The sequence below is a fragment of the Nycticebus coucang genome, chromosome 19 (assembly GCF_027406575.1).
Source record: "Nycticebus coucang isolate mNycCou1 chromosome 19, mNycCou1.pri, whole genome shotgun sequence".
Taxonomy (NCBI): domain Eukaryota; kingdom Metazoa; phylum Chordata; class Mammalia; order Primates; family Lorisidae; genus Nycticebus; species Nycticebus coucang.
Window position 1 is genome coordinate 51,785,313 of NC_069798.1, and position 18,982 is coordinate 51,804,294.

An 18,982-nucleotide genomic window follows, 5' to 3' on the forward strand; every position below is an offset into this window, starting at 1 on the left:
TCCAGTTCTCCCAACACCGTTTATTGAATAGGGAGTCTTTAGTCCAAGGTATGTTTTTGTTTGGTTTATCGAAGATTAGGTGGTTGTAAGATGTTAGTTTCATTTCTTGGTTTTCAATTCGATTCCAAGTGTCTATGTCTCTGTTTTTGTGGCAGTACCATGCTGTCTTGACCACTATGGCTTTGTAGTACAGACTAAAATCTGGTATGTTGATGCCCCCAGCTTTATTTTTGTTACAGAGAACTGCCTTAGCTATACGGGGTTTTTTCCGGTTCCATACAAAACGCAGAATCATTTTTTCCAAATCTTGAAAGTAAATGTTGGTATTTTGATAGGAATGGCATTGAATAGGTAGATTGCTTTGGGAAGTATAGACATTTTAACAATGTTGATTCTTCCCATCCATGAGCATGGTATGTTCTTCCATTTGTTAATATCCTCTGCTATTTCCTTTCTGAGGATTTCATAGTTTTCTTTATAGAAGTCCTTCACCTCCTTCGTTAGGTATATTCCTAGGTATTTCATTTTCTTTGAAACTATGGTGAAGGGAGTTGTGTCCTTAATTAGCTTCTCATCTTGACTATTATTGGTGTATACAAAGGCTACTGACTTGTGGACATTGATTTTATATCCTGAAACATTACTGTATTTTTTGATGACTTCTAGGAGTCTTGTGGTTGAGTCTTTGGGGTTCTCTAAGTATAAGATCATGTCGTCAGCAAAGAGGGAGAGTTTGACCTCCTCTGCTCCCATTTGGATTCCCTTTATTTCCTTGTCTTGCCTAATTGTATTGGCTAGAACTTCCAGCACTATGTTGAATAGTAAAGGTGACAGAGGACAACCTTGTCTGGTTCCAGTTCTAAGAGGAAAAGCTTTCAGTTTTACTCCATTCAGTAAAATATTAGCTGTGGGTTTGTCTTAGATAGCTTCAATCAGTTTTAGAAATGTGCCACCTATGCCTATACTCTTCAGTGTTCTAATTAGAAAAGGATGCTGGATTTTATCAAATGCTTTTTCTGCATCTATTGAGAGGATCATGTGATCTTTATTTTTGCCTCTGTTAATATGGTGGATAACATTTATGGACTTGCGTATGTTAAACCAGCCTTGCATCCCTGGGATGAAGCCTACTTGATCATGATGAATGACTTTTTTGATGATAAGCTGTAATCTACTGGCTAGGATTTTGTTGAGAATTTTTGCATCTATATTCATGAGTGAGATTGGTCTGAAATTCTCCTTTTTGTTTGGGTCTTTTCCTGGTTTTGGTATCAGGGTGATGTTTGCTTCATAGAATGTGTTGGGGAAGATTCCTTCTTCCTCAATTTTTTGGAATAATTTCTGCAGTACAGGAATAAGCTCTTCCTTGAAGGTTTGATAGAATTCTGGTGTGAAGCCATCTGGACCAGGGCATTTTTTGGTTGGAAGATTTTTCATTGTTTCTTTGATCTCAGTGCTTGAAATTGGTCTGTTCAGTAGCTCTATTTCTTCCTGGCTGAGTCTAGGGAGAGGGTGTGATTCCAAATATTGATCCATTTCCTTCACATTGTCAAATTTCTGGGCATAGAGTTTCTGGTAGTATTCAGAGATGATCTCTTGTATCTCTGTGGGATCAGTTGTTATTTCCCCTTTATCATTTCTGATTGAGGTTACTAGAGATTTTACTTTTCTATTCCTCGTTAGTCTGACCAATGGTTTATCTATTTTATTTATTTTTTCAAAAAACCAACTCCTTGTTTCATTAATTTTCTGAATGATTCTTTTGTTTTCAATTTCATTGATCTCTGATTTGATTTTGGATATTTCTTTTCTTCTACTGAGTTTAGGCTTAGCTTGTTCTTCTTTTTCCAGTTCCATAAGATCTCTTGTGAGATTGTTGATGCGCTGTCTTTCTGTTTTTTGAATGTAGGCATCTAAAGCGATGAATTTTCCTCTCAAAACTGCTTTTGCAGTATCCCACAGGTTTTGGTAGCTTGGGTCTTCATTGTTGTTATGCTCAAGGAAGTTAATGATTTCCTGTTTTATTTCTTCCTGCACCCATCTGTTATTCAACAGAAGATTGTTTAATTTCCATGCCTTTGTGTGGGGTCGAGCATTTTTGTTAGAGTTGAGTTCCACCTTTAGTGCCTTATGGTCTGAGAAGATACAAGGTAAAATTTCAATTCTTTTGATTCTGTTGATATTTGTTTTGTGTCCCAGGATATGATCAATTTTGGAGAATGTTCTATGGGGTGATGAGAAGAATGTATATTCTTTATCTTTGGGGTGGAGTGTTCTATATGCGTCTATCAAGCACAGTTGTTCTAGGGTCTCATTTAAATCTCTTATATCTTTGTTTAATTTCTGTTTAGAGGATCTGTCCATCTCTGTAAGAGGAGTGTTAAAGTCCCCTGTTATGATGGTATTATCAGATATCATATTGCTCAGACTGAATAAGGTCTGTTTCAAGAATCTGGGAGCATTTAAATTGGGTGCATAAATATTTAGAATTGAAACGTCTTCTTGTTGTATTTTTCCCTTGGCCAATATAAAGTGACCATCTTTGTCTTTTTTGACTTTAGTTGCTTTAAATCCACATGTATCTGAAAATAAGATTGCAACCCCTCTTTTCTTCTGAATTCCATTTACCTGAAAAATTGTCTTCCAACCCTTGACTCGGAGCTTTAATTTGTCTTTTGAAGCCAGGTGTGTTTCTTGCAGACAGCAAATGGATGGCTTGTGTTTTTTAATCCAGTCAGCCAATCTATGTCTCTTCAGTGGGGAATTCAAGCCATTAACATTTATTGAGATAATTGATAAGTGTGGTAGTATTCTATTCATCTTATTTGGTGAGAGTCCATTGCTTAGTTTTATCTTATGCATTAGTGTGAGGTTAGGTTCTGTCCTTTAATTTGTGAGTTCTTACTTTGCTGCTGATCCATTGTGGTGGTCAGTGTGCAGAACAGGTTGAAGTATTTCCTGTAGAGCTGGTCTTGTTGTGGTGAATTTCCTCAATGTTTGTATATCCGTAAATGATTTGATTTCTCCGTCAATTTTTAAGCTTAGCTTAGCAGGGTACAGAGTTCTGGGCTGGAAATTGTTCTGTTTAAGTAGATTAAAGGTAGATGACCATTGTCTTCTTGCTTGGAAAGTTTCATTAGAGAAGTCTGCGGTCACTCTGATGGATTTGCCCCTGTAGGTCAACTGGCGCTTACTCCTGGCAGCTTGCAGAATCTTTTCTTTTGTCTTGACTTTGGACAGGTTCATCACAATGTGTCTTGGAGAAGCTCGGTTAGAGTTGATGCAACCTGGGGGCCGATATCCCTCTGAAAGTAGTGTTTCAGAATCTTTGGTGATATTTGGGAAATTTTCTTTTATAATATTCTCTAGTATGGCTTTCATTCCTTTGGGGCATTCTTATTCCCCTTCTGGAATTCCTATAACTCGTATGTTGGAACGCTTCATAAAGTCCCATAATTTTGACAGTGAACGTTCTGCTTTCTCTCTCTTCTTTTTTGCCTCTTTTACTATCTGAGTTATCTCAAGAACTTTGTCTTCTACCTCTGAAATTCTTTCTTCTGCATGGTCTAACCTGTTGCTGATACTTTCCATTGCATCTTTAAGTTCCCTAATTGACTGTTTCAGTTCCTTCAGCTCTGCTATATCCTTTTTATATTCTTCATATCATTCATCTCTTATTCGATTCTGTTTTTGGATTTCCTTTTGGTTATTTTCCACTTTATAAGCAGTTTCCTTCATTGTTTCCATCATTTCTTTCATTGTTTTCAACATGTGTATTCTAAATTCCCTGTCTGTCATTCCTAACACTTCTTTATAGGTGGAATCTTCTGCAGTAACTACCTCATGGTCCCTTGGCGGGGTTGTTCTGGAGTGGTTCTTCATGTTGCCTGGAGTTTTCTGCTGATTCTTCCTCATGAATGATTTCTTTTATCTGTTTTCTTGCCCTAATTTTCCTTTCACTTCCTCTTGCTCTTTAAGTTCTCATGCCTGTGGTCTAAGGGTTATAGGACCAGAAGTGTGAGAAGGTAGAAGTGCAAAAAAGGGATGAAAGAAAGGAGGACCGAGTGATAAGAAAAAAAAAAGAAAAATAGAGAAAGGACAGGGGGTGGGTAAAAGGAATATTGACAAAAAGAAGAGAGGCACAGAAAGAGGGAGACATAGCAATATAGGTGTACAGTAGGGTACTTTGATACAACATTAAAAAAACCCCACCTTCTCGGGGTGCCCAGTTGGGTGGTTCCCTGAAGGTCAGCAGCTCTTTGCTAACCTGATCAGACACAGTACCCCACCTGCACCAAGTAGAGAGGAAAGACAAAAATGCTATAAATCAAACCAAAACAAGCAAACAGAAAACTTTACGGGATAAAATTGGGTGAAAAACCAAATAATAGCAGTAGAAACACTAGCAAAAACGAAGTTCTAGTTATTGAAAAAGGCAGCAATGGGAAATTATAATTAAACTAGAAAAATTGAGAAAGGAAAAGGATCTGTATGTAAAAGGTTAAAATTGAAAAAGAAAACAACATCAACAACATCAAAATAAACAAAGAAAACAACCAAACCAAAAAAAACAAAAAACAAAAAACAAAACACAACCAAAAACAAAGCAGTATGTATATGTTATTGAATGTTGTCTGGGCAACACGTGGTCTTCTGCGGTATAAGATGTTAATCACAGTTCTGATACGACAGGAGGCTGCTGATTTCTCAAACCCCAGCAGGTCGACACCCTAAATCTCTCTTCAGCCCACTTAAAAGGCACTTTGAACTTCTAAACTTGCTGAGCAGAAGCTTTCCCAGGAAAGTGCTTGTCACTGGAATCACTGCTGAAGTAGCTATCCACTTACCCAGTGTGCCAAAACTGGTGTTACTCTGCCCCTGAGGGTTAGGGCTGCAAGGCGTCTCAGACCCCACCCTTGGGCTACTTGGTCACTGGGTTACCAGCTCCCACCCGATTCTATCTCTGCGACCCTGAGGGCAGAGCTTGCCAGGGCAGATCGCTCACAATGGCTCCCTGTGACCTACAGCCAAACACTATTAGCTCTGTCTGTCTCAGAGGCTCAGACTGGGGGTCTAGACAATGGCCAAAATTCTCCGCACTCCTGCTCAGGCTCTCCCCAAGGCAGTTCAACTGAGTGCCAAGTCCAAAGACACCAAAACAGTTCACAGGTAAGGACTTTCTGGTTTGCAGTCTCGCTGCTACTGAACTTACAGTTGCGGGCGGGTTTAGACGGATTGAACATACGCAACCACTTGCTGGTTTTCCACTGTTTTAGTCCTCTTCTTGGGGTCCAGAAGTCTCTCGCTGACTCCCTGTATCCTCACAGATCCCACCAGCCAGAGATGCCTGGAGTCCTATCTCCCCAGACTCACGGTTGCCCTGATGCAAGGAAGCTGTCCATGACTGAGGTTCTTATAAAAAAGAAGATGGTATAAGGACAGGCATGGCGGGAGAGAGCCACGTGGTGACAAAGGCAGCAATTGGTGTGATGTAGCTGTAAGCCAAGGAGCCCCAGGGATTGTTGGCTGCTGCCAAGAACTGGAAGAGACAAGAAAGAATTCTACCAGAGTTTCAGAGGGACCATAGCTCTGTTGATACCTTGATTTCACACTTTTAGCTTTCAGAACTCTGACAGAATATGTTTCCATTGTTTTAAGCCACCTCATTTGTACTTGTTTGTTGTGCCAACCCTGAGTAATTAATACAGTGATGCTGAAACTATGGATTTCATCCCATAGAGATTACATACATACAGATTCCTCCCCTCTCTTCTCTTCTCTGCTCAATCCCACCTTTCCCAAAACCTTCTTAGTCTTCCAGGTTCTTCTTTGTTTTATTTATTTATTTTTCTGATATCTTTTCTTGTTTAGAATAGTATGTTAAAAAAAATTGGCTTAGAAATACTGGTTCAGGGTGGCACCTGTGGCTCAAAGGAGTAGGGTGCCGGCCCCATATGCCGGAGGTGGCGGGTTCAAACCCAGCCCCTGCCAAAAAAAGTGCAAAAAAAGAAAAAAAAAGAAATACCAGTTTGAAAAAGAAAAAAGCAATCAAGCAAAGCAAAAAATCCAACCAAACAACAAATAAGACAATAAGACGTGACCATGTGAGAGGTAAAAAAATTATTTTTTTTGCTAAGCCTGAAGGTATGAGGAAAGAACAGATGTGTGAATAACATGAAGATAAATAGATGTTGGACTTGAAAGCCATTATTTAGATGAGCACACAAATGAAACCTTTCTTTGCCCAATTCTAGCAACCCTGTGTTTAGGGAGGGAATTTTTGTATTATAATTTCCACATGCTGAGTATAGTATAAAAGCTAAGTTTCTTCTTATTTGTTTTTGAAGATAAGTTTCTAAATTTTGTTCACTTGTGCATTTTGGAGACATTTAGGTTAGTTTTTGCAGGATAATTCTTAACTCTTTTATGAATGAACACATCAGGATGAAAAGGTTCTTTTGTCTATGTCCCCAGGAAAAGTCTCAGAGGGGAAAAGAGGGTGGGGTGGGGGTGAGGGGCCCTCAAGCGAATGGTTCACATCTGATGCTTATGTGGTGCTCAGGTCCTGGTGAGTTCCTCAAGCTGGAGTGCAGTAGTGTTAGCCTGGCTTACTGCACCATCAAACTCCTGGGTTCAAGCGATCCTCCTGCCTCAGCTCCCCAAGTAACTGGGACTACAGACACCTACAAGACACCCAACGAATTTTTCTATTTTTAGTAGCGATAGGAGTCTCACTCTTGCTCAGGCTGACCTTGAATTTCCAAGCTCACGGGATCCTCTCACCATAGACTCCTAGAGTGCTAGGATTACAGTTGTGAGCCCCAGCTCTAACCAGTTTGGATACTTTTTGTGTGTCTTTGAACCAGTGGAGGATTTAGTCTTGAAAAGATGAGCTGTAGAGATACGCAGTCTAGATGAAATACCAGGTGTGTATATATGTGCATGTCTTTAAATTGTATTATCCTGGTTGTGTTGATATATAAATCAATTATAATCCCAATTTACTGAAAAATGGTGGTTTGGTTTCCTTGTTTCTTTTGTGCTTTTTTTCTTCCTTTGACCCTCTCTCTTTCCTTTATTTTTCTGGCAATAATGGAAGAGGGGAGGTGATGAGGTTAGAAAGGAGAGGGCAGGGCCTGCAAACAAAATGAATGAATCCAACACTTTATTATAGTTAAAGCAAGCACCATTTGGGGGCATGGGAAAATGTGCTACAGTTCTTCAATGTAAGTATCTGTAAGTGCATTGCCTATCATTTTTTAGGATTATAGCACAAATTGACTTATGGTACAGTAAGAAAATTTGCTTATCATCTTGAGATATACCTTGAGGTATCTTCTGAAAAATCAAATATGTGGGCAGATCTAGGAATTAAAAAAACCTAATACTATGCCCCTATATCAAAATCGTAATACAGAGATGGATGTAATACACAAGTTTTCCTTAATTTCTAGAACAGGTATATTCTTGAAAACTTTATTATTCATTTAGCAAGCACTTAAATGATACTTCCTATGTGTCAGCAATTGTTTTAAGGGCTTCACATATGTTTACTTATTTTTATTTATTTATTTATTTTTTGCATTTTTTGGCTGGAGCTGGGTTTGAACCCCTCACCTCTGGCATATGGGGCCGGTGCCCTACCCCTTTGAGCTACAGGCACCACCCCATATGCTTACTTATTTAAGTAAGAGTTGCATGAGTTAGGGAGGCATTATTCCTATTATCCCTATTTTAACACAAGAAAACTGAGGAAAGAAGAGGTTAAGTAATTTTCCCAGGGTCGGAGCCAGGGATGGACTTGAACCCAGGCCCTACAAATCACATATTTTTTGATAGTCAAACTTTTTATTTGAGGAAATCCCATGGTAAATTTGAAACACAAAAGACCAATTTAAGTGGACTTTTGTACATCAAATTTATCTTGTATGAAAAATTGTTTTCCATAATCTGTTTTCCTTAAAACAAGATCTCTATATAATTTCAGATGTTGTCTTTGTAATAGATACAAAATACAAACATATGGAATTTTTCCCTTTGAGGAAAAATGTAATTTTGGTAATCATGTACTATAGACTCCCTCTGCCATAAAATTTCATAGCTTTATATCCGAAGCTTATCTTTGAAAATACTAAAATTTCTATAAACTTGTATAAATAAAAACAAGAACAAAAAATTCGGAAATTCTTTCGTGTTTCTATGCTTCATTTCAATCAAGCAATATGTGATAGTCAGAAGTGCCAGCTCTTGGTCTGGCCCTTTCTTTACCAAGCCAGCCAGCCTTATCCATAGTTCTTATTTTTTCCTTTCCCCTCCCAGGTTATTTCCCAGTGGAGTAAGGGAGTCAGCACGGAAGGTTGCCACATAGCAACAGGAAGCAATGTCACGCCCACCCACCAGTGGTGATTAGGCCACCAACGACGAGGTGACTTTCCATTTATGACTTGATAAGGATGAGCAGTATGCTTGTGTATGGAGGGCTCAGTTTTGTATCCAAGGCAGTTTTGATTGGTTTGTAGTGCAAAAATTTGAATAGTTACACTTGCAGCCAGATGACAGAGAGATGATACCCATCTAGTCATATTTATAGATGAAAGAAACCTTGTCTGGGGAGTTTTTTAAAAAATTGCCAGAGTTTCCCTACAGTTTCTAGGTGTTTTCTTTTTTTATGAAACACATACAAACGCTTTTCTGTTGCTCTTGGACAAAAAGCATATGTAATGAGAACATGTACGCCTTGATGTCGGCGCCCAGGCTATTTTAATGACTGGAAGTTTAGGGGAATGGCTGAGAATTTGGTGCTGAAAATCCTTAGGTGTAAAGTGGAGAGAGGTCACACTCTGAGCTGGAGGGACTGCTCACATTAAAAAACAGGAAGTCTTACCTGCCCTTTATACCCTCTCCTCCACCTTGAATAAACAACATCCTATACCCACAATGTCCTTATCTCCACCCATGGGAGTGTGGGAGTTAGATGACTCAGGTCATCAAAAAGAAAACACAGCATCTTGGAGAACAAGCTGTTTCTTTCAATTGGAACAACAAGACAGTCGCAAACAAGAATACAAAATAATAGCAAAGGTAATTCCATGAGCACATGACCTCACCCCCCTTGTGATTTTCCTTTAGGGCTTTCTGGGAAGGTCTCAAGAGCAGATTTTCCTGACCAGCTGTGCGATGTTCCCCAGAACACCAAGTCTGTTCCCCTCCTCTCTTTTCATGAGTGCACCCCCCTTGGAAGAGGAACAATTGAGAAAGGGTATCACCTCCAACAATTACCCAGCTTTCACTACAGATCTTGAAGACATGTAACCCAATGCAATAAGCCCTGATATGTGAGTGTTAAGAGAGATCCATTTTTTTTTCTAAGGTGTGGTTTCACGCTTTCAGCAACCCTGTAGGCTCTGTTAAGGAAACTGAGCAAATTAATGTATGCACAAGTGTCCCTTCATCACCTTTCTTTCTGGGATGACTGGTAGCGAGCACGTCAGAGGTGAGAGCCCTGTGTTGACAGAGTCTGCACAAGCTTCAGCTGCGGTGTCAGCAGTAGACACCCAAGATGACAATTAGGAAAAAGGACAAAAGGCTGTGGGTGAAGGTGTCCTTAAAGTAGTGAGCGGCAGAGTAAACAAGCAAACGGATAGAAAAGAATCAATCACTCAATCGCCACCGATAGCCCACGCTGGGGGATACTATCTGTGGGATGCAGCTGTGGGAAGGTGATCTCAAGCCCTGCTTCGGAGTCCCAGCAGTCTTAGGAAAAATCATTTCACCTCCTTTTTGCTTTCAGTTCCATTAATAACAGCTCATCATTATTGAGCATGTATGCCAGGCATTGTTTGATTTTTAACAATAACCATACAAAGAAGATGTTCTTGTTTAGTCCAGTGGTACATATGGGGAAACTGAGTCACTGATCAGTTCAAGTATCTTGCCCAAAGCTGCTATTCATATCAGGACAGTTTGGTTCATGTGCACAGCACGAAGTTTTATTGTCCACCATGCTCTAAAAGATTGAGTGAAGCTTCACAAAATGAGTGAGATGTATTTGGTATTGAATGTTCGCAATAATGGCCAGAGTTCTTGCTTTTAAAGGCTAAACCATGTTGCAATTATGATATGGGAAAGGTAGGTTAATTTCCTCAAGTGCTTCTAACTGAAAGCATGGTCTTGATACATTTCAATTTGTTAGATGAAATGACCTAATGTATCCTTAATACCATCTAAAAAATAATGAATCAGAGATTTGTCCTGACCATACGTTGCTCATCTCAAGCTGGCAAGTGCCCTGAAAGGCTTCAGTCTGTTCTCTCCAGGCTAGAAGCGAATGGAGCCAGCCCTCCAACCACCCAGGAGAACACGAAAGCTTCAAGGCTAGGTATGACGCCAGCGCACACCTGCATGTCATCAGCTAAGCCATTAAATGAGCAGACAAGAACAGCCTGCATCATGGCTGCTTATTGTCAGTACTGAAGAGGTATTGACAGTGTTGAGACAGGCTGTCACTGGAGGAAACTGAGCCCGAATCAACAACCCGCAGAACATCCACCCTAGTGGAACCCAGTCCTTGAGGTGCTACATCAAAACAAAATGTCTAGAGGGCCTGCATGCCTGGGTAATTCTCTACCTTGCCTGCTCAGACACAAAGGATATGGGTTATATGAAAAGCAGATAAAATATTGCATTGCGTGTAGCCATGGCTACTGAACTGAATTAAAACCCAGAATGTAAGTGGGTTCAGTCTCTATTTCTCCAAGGTAATACTTGAATCTTCCTTCTCTCCTACCCACACCAAATAGGAACCACTAAAAAGCCATGTGATCATCTTGTTAGAAGAACAGGCCACCTCTTCTTAATGAGGAGTAGGGAGAATTCACAGCATTTTTGGAAGAAGCCAAGCTTTACTCTCAGGAAGATTGCATTAATTATGTGGACACATTTTAAAGGAATTTATTCTAAATGAGTCACTAACATTTTAGAATGAACATTCTTGGTGACAGAAGCCACCTAATAGATCACAAAATGATAAAAGGAAATATGCATTAGATCAGGAGAAAATTCAAATAATGTGAAAGAAATGAGAAAAATATATAATATATTTCAATAACTGGGCAAAGTGAGAGAAGAGGAAACTGTGTTTGCACATGTGCATTCACACACACACATGAACGCTCCATCTGTGCTTGAAATTTGTTCCATATCAGCTTGCCCCCCATTGAATAGGAGGATCCATAGTAGGTCAGCCTGTTTCAGGTCTCATGTAAAACAGGTTCTTCTTCCATTACTTGGAGTTAGACTCTTCCAGTTGCGGAGGAGAAATTGTAAACACAATTACCCATCAAGATGTATAGTGAATGAGTCAAAGGCCTGGATCAGCCTGGCCGAAATGATAGAATCAGAGGTAGGTAATAAATCTCCAGCTGTGTCAGAGTGCTAGCTGTGATATAGAATGAATTGGTGGCCCTTGATGTGACAATAACCCTACGTGGGTGATGGATGAGCTAGACTGATGACAGAACAGGTGGGAATATTACAAGGAATGTTAACAAGAAACTTGATGAAAGATCTCTAGCAATTAACTCCATGAGAAAGGTTTAATTTGAATCATAAAAAACATTGTGGATGGGAGGTAGTTTTTCATTTGACCAATGAAAAGAGATAGGGCCATACTTGTACTGTTAACCTCAAAGTTTTTCTAATAAGTTCAGGAAATATGATATTATTAGAATTAAAACTTGAGCATTGCCTTTTCCCAAGTAATTGGGTGACTAGGTGATCCTTCCCCAAATTCTGATCCACTGCTGACTGCTCTCACTTACCTACATATTATAAAGCTACTATTTAGGGGCGGCACCTGTGGCTCAGTGGGTAGGACACCGGTCCCATATACCTAGAGTGGTGGTTCGAACCCCACCACGCACCATGGCAAAACTGCAACAAAAAATAGCCAGGCGTTGTGGTGGGCACCTGTAATCCCAGCTACTCAGGAGGCTGAGGCAAGAGAATCACCTAAGTCTAGGAGTTGGAGGTTGCTGTGAGCTGTGACCCCTCAGCACTCTACTGAGGGTATTAAAGTGAGACTCTGTCTCTAAAAAAAAGCTGCTATTTAACATTAAGCATAATCTTTTGGAAAAATACAGGTATTGATTATGCTGATATGATCTGTTTGGTGTCTAGGGAAGGGTTAGTCACAGGATGAAGCTAAACGGCACATCTGGCCATAGTAGACGAGGTCCTGTATTCTGTCCTGGTTCCCTCTCCTCTCTCTGCGTCTCTCTCTCACCCTCCTTCCTGTCTTTGCTCCCTTTCCTGCTGTTTCCCCTCATTCCCCACTTCCTCCTCAATTGTATCCAGTCTTCCTCTTCTTTCCTGCCCCTGCTCGTCCTCCCTGACTTCTGGCTGTCTGGCAGGCTTCTGCAGGCATCATTTTACAGCTCTGATATTATTCAGGCTAAAGTTATGGTTGAGCTATTAATGGTTCAAATCTCTTCTTGGAGATGTTCACCTGCTTTGGGGCCAGGAACTTGTACTTTCTGTGGTGCTGACCCTCTGAGATGAGGCTAGGGAAGGATGGAAATGGCCATCCAGCCTGTAGAATCACCTGAATCACCTGCCCAGAAACAGCTGAGCCACTAAAGGTAAAAAGAAGGTTTCATAGACACATACAGGACATATCCTAGTGTTGATATTTTTTTCCTGAAATGAGGAATCTATTTCTACCTTAGATTAAGTCTGAAAGCCACTTTCCTTATCAAAAATAAAGCCAAAGTATATGATACCTATCTTATCTCTTCTGTAGCAGTGAGAACACAGAGGCAACTGGCATCCAAACAAGGGCTCCAATGGCAGGAGGAGGAGAGAGAGACAAAGAGGGAGGGAAAAGGCAGCAGAGAGAGGTAACAGAGCTGTAGTACTTTGTAGGTAGACGTATAACTGATGTCAGACATTCAGCTCAGTCTGCATTGGAAGAAGCCAGCTCTTTCAAACTCTTTTAATGCCATTGATAAAGACTGTACTTGTGTCAATGTTTGGGCAATGGGATAAGCAGAAAATGCAATGTAATAAGGAGTCTGATAGGTCCCGGCAAGGACCAGATGCATGACAAAGAAGTAAGTGGAGCACACAGAGGTACAGAAGAAGAGAAATCTGGGTCTCGATAAGAACAGTAAGGATTCTCTGGTCCAGTGGTTCTCCACCTTCCTAATGCTACAACCCTTTATTATAGTTTCTCATGGTGTGGTGACCCCCAACCATAAAATTATTTTCTTTGCTACTTCATAACTAGTAGTAGTAATAATAGTAGTAATTTTGCTACTATTATGAATTGTAATGTAAATATCTGATATGCAGGATGTATTTAGGCAACCCCTGTGAAAGGGTCGTTCGACCTCCAAAGGGGTCGTGACCCACAGGTTGAGAACCGCTGCTCTAGTATGTGGGTCCCTGTGAAAACTTTGAGATACACAAAAATTAAGAAATTAATTAATTAAGTTTCTTTAAGAAACTGGAGAAAAATAAGGCATTGTTTGGCTAAGAAGTCCGGGAAATCTCTAACTTCTGCTTTATTAGCGTATGACAGGCGCTGAGAAGGCCTGCAATACAGAATTCTGCCTAGCTGACCACTGCCCCCCCTTACAAAAACACGTACGTTTTTTAGAAAAGTTTTAGATTCACAGTGAAATTGACACAAAGGTAAAGAGATTTCCTGCATACACCCAGGCATCTACACAGGCACAGACTCCCCTGTTATCAATATCCCCCACCAGAGTGGGGAATGTTACAATCAGTGACCCTGCATTGAGACATCATCATCCCCCGAAGTCCACAGTGTACATTAGGGTTCAGTCTTAGTGCCCACTCTATGGGTTGGATGAATGTATTCACCGTTATTTGTATCATACAGGATAGTTTCACTGCCCTAAAAATCCTCTGCCCTTCCCTGTTCCCTCCCTTTTGAGCAGGATGTATTGATACCACGTAGAACTAGTGTCTAGGACTGAAACTCACTCATGGGAAATGTACCCCTCTAAGTAGGAAGGTACAGAATGAGTGGACTCCACTGACGCTGCAAGCAGAGATTCTGGGGCTCAGGATAGGTGGACCAAGAAAGGCCTGCACCTTTGAAGTTGGTTGGTTTGGCCTGTGATGAAGCTGAGCTGCTGGGGTTTGAGTCCCGGCTCTGGCACTTACTGGCTATACGTCTTGGGCAATTGACCAAATCTCAATATGCTTCAGTTTTCTCGTCTGTAAAATACAGAAAATAGCATTTTAAGTTTTGAGTATTTAATAAAGAAAAGTACAGCAAAGGAATTGAATGAACATTCACCAATATTAAAAAGCAGAATGAACTCTAAACTTTTGTTACATTTCCAATTTCCTATTAGATATTATTACTTTAATGTCTCACCGACTACTCAATCTCAACAAGATTAAACTGGTTCGTATTTGCTTCTCATTGAAACAAGTTCCCCTGCTTGATTTTCATATATTTCACTGTAGTACCATCAATCTTATAATAACCTAATCTCAAGATCTCCCTGTCATCTGTAAATTCTTCCATTCCTAAAGTTCAAATTTAACATGATTGCTGCCTTCTTGATTTTGTTTGCAATAGCCATTGCCTCCACCCCTCATTTTCTATTTCTGGTGCTCTCATCTCAGTAACAGGAATTTCTTTAAACCTGGACTACTGGAATAGCCTCATTAGTTTTCCTTTCTTCCAAGACATCCAGCTCAGCAGTAGCAGGTTAATCTAATAAAATATCCGTATGAGATTATTATTGCTTCCTTCCAATAATTTGTTTCCCATGGTCTACCTAAAGAATAAATTATCCTAAATCTTAGTGAATACCTACTATGTGCCCAGATCCAGATTAGGCATTGAGGATACCCGTATAATAAGACAATCTTGGTGTACAATGACTTTATAGAGGGACGAGAAAACCAGCAAGTAAACCATTGCTCTACAACGTGCAGTGCTAAAACTGTACAACGTGCCACGTAGCACCAGTAAAGGTGGATGAGAATGACTTATCATAATAGATTGCAAATATAGAAACAGAATCCATAGTGTGTGTGTTCTTGTGGACAATTAGATTTTCTTAGGGAAGAAAGACTTCAAAAAGGTGCCAATTAATTGAGTGCTTACCTAGCAGACTTGGTGCAGGTGAGAGGGAATAGTAGGTTAACCTGGGCCCCTTTTACCTTTCCATTTGGATCCCAACTTATCCAGCTTAATTTAGATCTCAGTAATGTCTTTCATAGGAATCCAATTATTCTATTCCCCATTTTCCAAATATGCCTTGTTGTTCTTTCTTTCTTTCTTTCTTTCTTTCGTTTGTTCGTTCATTTTTGGCCGGGGGCAGATTTGAACCCGCCACCTCCAGTATATGGGGCCAGCGCCCTACTCCTTGAGCTATGGGCACCGCCCAATATGCCTTGTCTTCATCCAGACCTCTGCTCATTTCATTTCCTCTGGTAATAAAGCCCTCTTCCCTCACACCTATCTTTGTTGCTAATTGTATTCAGGAGACATTTGCTAAGCCCCTCTAGCATCTGTGCTCTTCATAGTAAGACTAATGATAATGAAGGTGATCAATATCTGCCTTTAAACTTGTACATGTCTGTACCAGTGTGATATTAAATTTGGCTATAACTGCGACTAAAAAAAAAAAGTTGAAACAAGAGATGCCTTATTTTTCTGTCACAGAAGAATAAATTAAAGGATAAGCCATGGTATAGTCAATAGAAGTCTTGCCTTATTCTGGTTCTTCGTCTGTAGTCTTAATGAAAAATCTTTATTCTCATGCAGAGAAGACAGCTGCCATAGTTCTAGCCATCACGTTGGAGGTTCCAGGTATAAAAAAGAAAGGAAGAAAAAGGGCCGAAGGAGCTCCCCCGATGTGTTAATACCTTTAAAAGAACTTTCTGGGATGTCCCAAGTACCAGCCTCAATCTCAGACTTAGGTGTGACAGGGCCTGCTCTGGCCTTCCTCTAGCTGTGCCCTCTGCATCGTGGCCACTAGATCAAAGTGAAATGATCACAGAGGGACCACTTCTTCCAGATGATGCTACAGATACTCTGGAATTTTAGTCCAAATGGTCCATCCTATGCCTACTTAGAGATCTACACAGGCCTCTTCTGTGGGTCTATCCTTGTAAGAGTGGAATGCACCAGTGATGTACTGTACATAACTATAGGCCTATGAGTTGGCCAAAGGGAGAGTGTACTTGGTAGGTGGGTGGGCAGGGGTGTAAATGGAGTTTGGATTTGAGGATTGGAATGTCTGCATACCTGCTCTTGAGTGTTCTTGCTGTATGGGTTGGAGTTGAGGGTAGAAAAAGAAAGGACATAGGCCACTAGACTGTAGAGCCCATGGCTTGGAACTTGAAAAAGGCAAGTGTTCCAGGGTTTCCAGACATTGTGAAGGTATACTGGTCAAAGTATGAGTATAGTAGCTATTTTATTTACTTTTTTCCATTCTTTTTTATTTCAGATTAATATGAAGGTACAAACCATTAGGTTATATAATTTACAAATGACAGGTAAAATTCAGTGGTTCTTCCCCAGGGAGTGTGCCATCCATCAGTCCTCCCCACCTGGGGAGTGCACCGTACATCCATCCTTCCTCGGGGAGTGTGCTGTACATCCATGCATTATACCCATTGGGTGGGAAGCTTCTAAACTTCCCCTCTACTCGCTTCTTGAGTTTGAGATTTTCTCTCATGTGGGTCTGCAATTGTTAATCTCCCAGTTTCAAATTGGTGTTGAGTACATAGGATGCTTGTTTTTCCAATCTTGTGACACTTAGAAGAATGTTCTCCAAATTCATCCAGGTTGTTATGAAGGACACAAAATTTCCATCTTTTTTTAGGGATGAATATAGTATTCCATGGTATATATATATATTACTCTTTATTAATCCATTCATTGTTGAAGGGCACTTGGGTTGCTTCCGTATCTTTGAATTGTGAATTTCCATACTAGAAGCTATTTTATTCAATAGTTTGGTAAAACACAATTTATAATTTTAAAATATTTAGACATCCAGTATATGGACCTTCATCTTTGGCCTGTGCCCCTCCAATCAAAAAATGAGGGGCAGCCTTGCATGTCCTCATTTTCTTTCATAAGTCCTTGAGCACCACATTTGCAAGGGAGGTTGGGAAGTGTAGCTCTTTATCTGTTTAAGCTGGAAGATGGACAGAATGGATTTGGATATTGAGTGGACGGTGAGTTGTTTCTGCAACTTGTGTTTATGAGGGAGGTTGCAAGGAAAGAGGTCTTTGCCTTACCCCCAAAGGACTGACATCTACATTCTTTTTTTTTTTTTTATTAAATCACAGCTGTGTACATTAATGCGATCATTGGGCAACATACACTCGTTTCATAGACCGTTTGATACATTTCCATCACACTGGTCAACATAGCCTTCTTGGTATTTTCCCAGTCACTGTGTTAAGACATTTACACTCTACATTTACTAAGTTTCACATATACCCTTGTAAGATGCACCGCAGGTGTAATCCCACCAATTACCCTCCCTCCGCCCCCCTCCCCCCTCCCTCCCTTCCCTATTCCCCTTCCCCCTATTCTTGGGTTATAACTGGGTTATAGCTTTCATGTGAAAGCCATAAATTAGTTTCATAGTAGGGCTGAGTACATTGGATACTTTTTCTTTCATTCTTGAGATACTTTACTAAGAAGAATATGTTCCAGCTCCATCCATGTAAACATGAAAGAGGTAAAGTCCCCATCTTTCTTTAAGGCTACATAATATTCCATGGTGTACATATACCACAATTTATTAATCCATTCCTGGATCGATGGGCACTTGGGCTTTTTCCATGACTTAGCAATTATGAATTGGGCTGCAATAAACATTCTGATACAAATATCTTTGTTATGATGTGATTTTTGGTCCTCTGGGTATATGCCTAGTAGAGGAATTATAGGATTGAATGGCAGATCTACTTTTAGATCTCTAAGTGTTCTCCAAACATCTTTCCAAAAGGAATGTATTAATTTGCATTCCCGCCAGCAGTGTAGAAGTGTTCCCTTTTCTCCACATCCACGCCAACATCTCTGGTCTTGAGATTTTGTGATATAGGCTAATCTTACTGGAGTTAGATGATATCTCAAAGTAGTTTTGATTTGCATTTCTCTGATGATTAAAGATGATGAGCATTTTTTCATATGTCTGTAGGCCGTGCGCCTGTCTTCTTCAGAGAAGTTTCTCTTCAAGTCCCTTGCCCAGCCTGCAATGGGATCACTTGTTCTTTTCTTGCTAATGCGTTTGAGTTCTCTGTGGATTCTGGTTATTAAACCTTTGTCGGAGACATAACCTGCAAATATCTTCTCCCATTCTGAGGGCTGTCTGCTTGCTTTACTTACTTTGTTCTTGGCTGTGCATGACATTTACATTCTTATCATAATAGATTGCAAATATGGAAACAGAATCCATAGATCAAAATGCATAGATAATTTTTAGTGTACAGCAATTTTTCAGCAAGCTTTACATTCAGGATAAAGGTAAATATTGAAAACAAAAACAAAAGTGAAGCAAACGTGGAACCCACCTGGACAGTGCATGAGTGTGTGGCAGCACAGAGCTGGAGGACCCGAGAGAATTGATAGTGTTGTGCGCCCTGGCAGAGGAGTCCAGGACTCACCAGTGTGCAGAGCTAAGGTGCTCTGATAACAGCCCATGGGTGGTCTGGGAAGGAGTTCAGGTTGATGAAGGGAAATTGAGGAAGTGTCATCTATATGGATACAGGGTCATTGGATCGATCACATACTGACATGTTAAATATTGTCAGTATTCTCACTTGCCCTGGTAGAAGTTTGTCATCAGCAAAGTATTTTTTTTTTTTTTTTTTTGTAGAGACAGAGTCTTACTCTATGGCCCTCGGTAGAGTGCCGTGGCCTCACACAGCTCACAGCAACCTCCAACTCCTGGGCTTAAGCGATTCTCTTGCCTCA